General features: G+C 33.0%; 1 pseudogene; it reads right to left on the reverse strand.

Annotated features, from left to right (window-relative positions):
• Window positions 1-5,656: 5,656 nt before the first annotated feature.
• On the reverse strand, window positions 5,657-5,770 carry LOC139865449 (small nucleolar RNA R71; annotated as a pseudogene).
• Window positions 5,771-6,668: the final 898 nt, after the last annotated feature.

A 6,668-nucleotide genomic window follows, 5' to 3' on the forward strand; every position in this document is an offset into this window, starting at 1 on the left:
TTTAACACATACCGTGTTGAATCCTTTGCCATTTATTAGCAAAAACAATCCTACAATTCCTTGTCAGGAAGCTAATTTTGTCACAGCCCCACTTCGACTTTTCAGTGAGACTACTCCTATTATAACCTCAATATTTATACCTTGTCCTTTGGCTGGCATTACCGAAGAACCTTTTATATTTCACAACATCATCAGCAGATGGACCAGCAACTCGTTATCTTTCTGGTGAAATTCGCAACCAAAATTTTGAAAATCTCGTAGAAATTCTTCCAGTTATATTAAAAACATTTATCCCTAAGAATTTCATATTTCGAATGTGAAGTTTCTGAAAAACACCCTAAACTATGAAGTAGTTCTTGAAATGCTGATGAAGCAGCAAAAACTGTAAACGACTTTAACAATCAAAAGATTGATGATAATGAATGGTATGGTGATAAAGCTAAGAAAAGTGAGGGATTGAAACCGGAAGATGGATTGAGCAAAGTATGAAAGAGGTTGTGCATAAATCACAAGGACTGAACCTTCTTTCAAAGAATCCAAACGATTCAGTACCTGCTAAAATCGTTAGTAAGAACCCTATTCCTCAAATATAAACCTTCACAGACAAATCTTCCTCGTTATCCATAGATATCATTGTGCCTTTCATCGTAAATATCCTCAATATTTCTGAATATATATTCACAACTTATCAGAGATCATGAATCCCTCCGTAATATCTGTGTTACAACATAAAAGAAACTGTGTTAGTTTCTAAATTCTGAAACCTCTGAAGTTAAAATATGAATGTTTTGAAGTAATGTTGGGAACTGATGCATGAATTAGTATAATATAATGAAACTTGATCAACTTCATTATATTACAGTAAGTCATGTTAAGTTTCTAATGGAATGTGATGATTCACAGTACCGTTATCATATGCCATGTTACACGGCTCTTACATTCTATCCAATTCCAAAACATATTAAGAACAAATCATCTTGATAGTTCTATTTTCCTGGATATTCTGGTAACTTAACAAATCAAAATCGTGCCATTACCATTTCCTTCTTAGAACATTAGCTATGTCCATTTTGAATTTCATACCTACGAATTTTGGATCATTGCTCGCTTGACTCGAGAACGGGAAGAAAAAAACGAAGGGGGGTAGTTTTATAAGTGAAATATCCGACAAAGAAATCACAACAGATTTGCTGCATAAATCAAAGGAGATCCTGTTTCCTAAATCGTCAAAGAACCGAATCTTATTACGAAAGATTTTCTTTAAATCTCGTGAATTCCGGAAATCAATCATAACCACGTCATCAGTTAAAACGATACCATATTACTCATTTGGCTCTTTTGTGATAGCTTCACTCGTACGCTTCACATGATCGAAATGTTTTATCTATATCTATCAATAATGATAAAACTCCGTTATTATCTCATATTCGTCATGAAAACATTCCTATTGAACCTCAACTAAATTTCGGGGACGAAATTTCTTTAACGGGTGGGTACTGTAACGACCCGGAAAATTCCGACCAAATTTAAACCCTAATCTCTATATGTTTCCGACACGATAAGTAAAATCGGTAATGTTGAGTCTAGAAAGTTTGAAATCTATATTCGGATAATCTGTTACCCTTTTACCATGCCCGACGATTCACGAACAATTATGTATACATATATATATATATATATAAATGTAAATATATGTAGTAATTTAAATTTTAAAATATAATTTCAACATTTAAAATTAAATATAATCAGTGTTCAATATACGTAATTAGATATGTAATAAATGTTACATGATCAATAACTTATAATATTAATATATCTAAGTGCAAATTAAAATGAATATTTTATTTATATATATTTATTTTTATTATTAATATTTGTAATTAATATATAATATATAAATGTGAGATTGGTAGACATAATTTGTTATTATTATTATTATTATTATTATTATTATTATTTTATTATAACCATACAATTCATTATTAATAAGATAACAATATTATAATTATTAGGATAATTAGTATTAATTGTATTATTATTATGTTAATATCATAAATAATATTCAATATTATTATTAGTTATTATTAAGAGAATTATTATTATTGATATACTTATTAATATTAATTATATACTATAAATACGGATATATATATATCACATAAAATTTACGATTTCTGTTCCCTTTTGTTTGCTTTTATTTGGAATCGAATTTCTTTGTTTTTGTTGTTATCCAGAATTTCCTTCTTTTCCTGTTAGTTTGATTCCCTTTGTCGACTTGTATTTCTATTTAACTAAATCGAGTACGGTACTAGTCAAAAACACATAATCAATTATTTATATTATGTGATCCTTCAAGCTTCAATCAATGATAGATATTACGGAGTACCTGTTATTATTATTTACAGAATGGAAACTAAAAGAACTCAATTAAATAAAAAGAGAAAAACAATCTCGTTCCTTTTTTTTTCTTCAACTCAAAACACCATGAATTACTGCTATGCTTATGTTTTTACTTCCGTTTCTGCATACCATCGAGACCACCAAACAAACCACGCTTCCTCACCCAACTTCTTTATTTTGTTTCATGATGAGATTGCACCCTCACCATCGACACCTCACCATTTTTCTTGTACAGCTTCGAAACCACCACCCACCATCTCTATCATAAACCACCTGCAAAACCACTATGTTGTTGTTGTTTAAAACCGTTAGTATCGAAAACCTTTGATTCATCACCCTCACCCATGATCAACCCAACCATCATCATCTTCAAACGTCACCTGCAAACATCACTAAACCCTCACACAATTGACAAGATAATAGTAATTCAATAGTGATGATATCGTTTATGTTATACTCGCTATCACCTGATCCTGGTTCCGTTTTTGTAAGCAATGAAAATCACCTGCTATAGTTTCTGTTTCCATTCGATTCCTGTTCTACGCTACTGCTACTTCTACGTTATTGCTGCTGCAACCCACAACCGAAGCAACATCTTCTTGTTTATGATTCACGATTGTATTAAAACTCAGGAACTCACTCATCGAAAATTTATATAATTATTTTACGATGATAACAAGATAATGATAAGGGACAATGATAATGATATGTAGATGACGATAAACAAATTGATTAAAGGGGGGGACGGATGTTTTTTTTTTCTTTGTTGGGAATCCTAAGTGAACGGGATATTTTTTTTTATCCACAAACTGGTTACCTCAATTCCATTTAGTTCTTGGGCCATAATCTTACTTTGTTAGTTGGGCCTCATGTATCTCAGTTGGGCCAAGGGATTTTGCTGTGTGGGCTGTCAAAAAGAACGGGTTATATACATATGGGTCACGACTTATATTAGATAAACAAGGATGGAGGAGTGGTTTGGGAAAATATTGGGTTATTAAGAGGTCAAGGGTTCGAGCCTTGCAGTGGCTCGTTATATCTTTTTGGGAACTAGTTTTACGTGAGGTAGTTTCCATATTTGGTATTATTACTATTATCATCATTATTTTATTTACTATTATTATTAGTATCATTAATATTAAAAATTAACATTATAATTAAAATTATTACTATCATTATAATTATTATTATTTTTATCAATATCAATATTAATATTATTATAAGTATTAACCTTTACTTATCATTATGAATATTATTAGTATTAAAATTATTATGTATTATCATTATCATTATTAATAAGATTATCATTATTACTATTTTCTTTAACATGAATTTTTATATAATTCTATTTACATTATCATATTATTATCAAAGTTATTATTTTCATTATCATTACTAAGATTATTATTATTAATTTAATATTATATATAAGAAAAATATGTTTATTACATATAACATAACTATAGTAATAATTTTTGTAATAAATACTAATTATTTATCAAAAGTATATAAAATAAATATAGATAATATCAATTAATAAATAAATTATTTGGTTACGATTATTGTGTTAACATATATAAATGATATAGGTTCGTGAATCCGAGGCCAACCCTATACTTGTTCAATGATGTTAAATGTATTTTTACTACAAAATACATTAGGTGAGTATATAGATCCCTTTTAAACTCTAAATATTTTGGGCTGAGAATACATGCGCTGTTTTTATAAATGATTTACGTTATGGACACAAGTGACTAAAATTACGTTCTACATGGGTTTGAATCAAAAATCCCCTAGCTTGGTAACTTTAACTATTGGTTTATGAACTGGTAGGCGCGAATCCTAAAGATAGATCTATCGGGTTTTACACCCCCACCCAGATGTTGTTCTAGTCACTACTAAACTAGAAGAACGGGTGTTTAGTACTTCGAGGTTAACGGAACGCACTTGATTCGGTGTACATATTATTATAACTCAGGGGTACACACTCTTGTTAAGGCTAGTTACCGGGTGCCCACTGCTTGGAATGCATTTTATACACTTGCGAGTGTATTATATTTTTATACATGAAATCTTGTGGTCCATAGTTATAACGCTGCTAGCATCAAACCTATATATCTCACCAACTTTATGTTGACTTTTTAAAGCATGTTATTCTCAGGTACGAATTAAGTCTTCCGCTGTGTATTTGCTCATGATAAGGACCTTACTTGGAGTCGATCATCGCGATGGAACCAGATATTGATGATTCCGTCCAGGGGGACTTGGACGGGGTTTGACACTCTTAAATACTCAAAATTTACATTTGCTTAGTAATTATTAATCTAGTCTTTACTTTAGTTAATTTTAGTTAATCACAAACAAATCCTGAAATTGCTTGCTAGTTAACCATAACTTCCCGTGGAATGAATCCTGCTTACCCTATTTAAAGTAGAGTAATTAGGTTATTTTTGACCAACCCTTTGACACCGATCAAATTTTGGCGCCGCTGCCGGGGAAGTGTGCGCTTGATTGCAAGCTCTTATTTTATTGCTTTCGTGTTAAATTAGAAAAACCATAAAAATTATAAAACCAATAAAAATCCAAAAATAGTGTTTTGTTTATTTTGTTTTTGTCAGTTTTACACTCGGTGTTCTTGTTTTTGTTGAAGTGCAGGTTAGTGTATGCAAAATCAGAGTTCGGGAGATCAAAATCTTAAGCCTTTAGACCCGGAAATCGAGAAATCCGCAAAAGCTAATCGAAAAGCTACAAGAATTTTAAAGGGCTCGACAGTGGCTTCAGCATCCACTCAACCACACTTAGAGTCACATCCGATTGTTCCACCAAACTCTCCTAAATCAGATTTCGATACTGAAGAGGAAGTTTTTGATCAACGAGACGAGATGGCCGAACGACAGAGAGGAGTAGATACTTACTACCAACCGGGTGATTTTGAGGATCACTCACCCATTGTTTATCCTGCACTGGTAGGAGGAAACAATCGATGATTTGAGGTCCGACCTCAACTCATTTCGATCTTGCCAACCTACTGAGGTATGGCTAAGGAGGAACCATATGAACACATCACTGAGTTTAATGAGATATGTGATACTAATCAGGTAAACGGTTTCACTGATGATGAGGTACGTCTGCGATTATTTCCTTATTCACTTAAAGATAAGGCAAAACGATGGTTTCTCTCCTTGCCCGCCCGGAGTATTAATACTTGGGCGGAAATGAAAAAACGATTTTTAGAGGAATTTTACCCCATAAGTAAAACTTCAGACATGCGTACGCAAATAAAATATTTTAAACAATTACCGGGTGAATTATTTCATGAAGCGTATGAACGTCTGAAGGAGTTACTTAGGGCATGCCCACACCATGAGATACCCAAGTGGGAATTGGTTAAAGTTTTCTATGATAGTTTAGATTCCCAAAACAGGCAGTTTCTTTTGGCGGCTAGTGGTGGGGCATTCTTAACTCGGTCTAGTGATGATGAATGGACGTTCTTTGAACAGTTAAGCAAGGGTTCAAAAACCCAAGCTTCAGTTAATCGTAAACAACCTAGTACCTCCCGAGTGAATCATGTTTCCTATTCAGGTGGTTCATCCAGGAACTTAGAGCAGGAATTTGATGATTTGAAAATGCTTATATTTAACAACCCAAACCAGGGTCTTACTTGTAATGTTTCGCAGGTTCAGGAAGTATGTGAGATTTGTGGAGATCCTTTTCACTTTGCATACGGATGTAGAAATGGGATTCCACCGGTAAATAAGCACATAGTGGAAGAACAAGTTAACGAGGTTCAGGGACGGAGATTTGATCCATACTCCAACATGTATAATCCGGGTTGGAGAAACCATCTTAATTTCAGTTGGAGCAATAACAATGCTCTAAATGCTAACCAAGGGAACCAACAAAGACCACAAAACAACTTTCAAAACCTGGGTAACTTTCAGAACCAAGACAACTATCAAAGAAACTATCAAAATCCTTATCCCAACAACTGAAACCAAAACCAAAACAGTTACCAAAATCAAAGCCAAAATCAAAATCAAAACAATGCGCCACCCAATCAACCATCTAGCTCGGACGCCAAGATGGACGTGTTTATCTCTGAAATGCGTAAAATAGTGGAAGTGCAAAACAAGTCAATTGGTGCATTGGCTAAGGAGATTGGTAATGTAGCGGAAAGTAAAGGGAATCGGGAGCTGGGTACAATTCCAAGCTACACGGTTCTAAATCCGAATCATAAGGATCAAGGAAAAGGGCATAGTGTTAATATG

Source organism: Rutidosis leptorrhynchoides, chromosome 8, assembly GCF_046630445.1.
Source record: "Rutidosis leptorrhynchoides isolate AG116_Rl617_1_P2 chromosome 8, CSIRO_AGI_Rlap_v1, whole genome shotgun sequence".
Classification (NCBI taxonomy): Eukaryota; Viridiplantae; Streptophyta; class Magnoliopsida; order Asterales; family Asteraceae; genus Rutidosis; species Rutidosis leptorrhynchoides.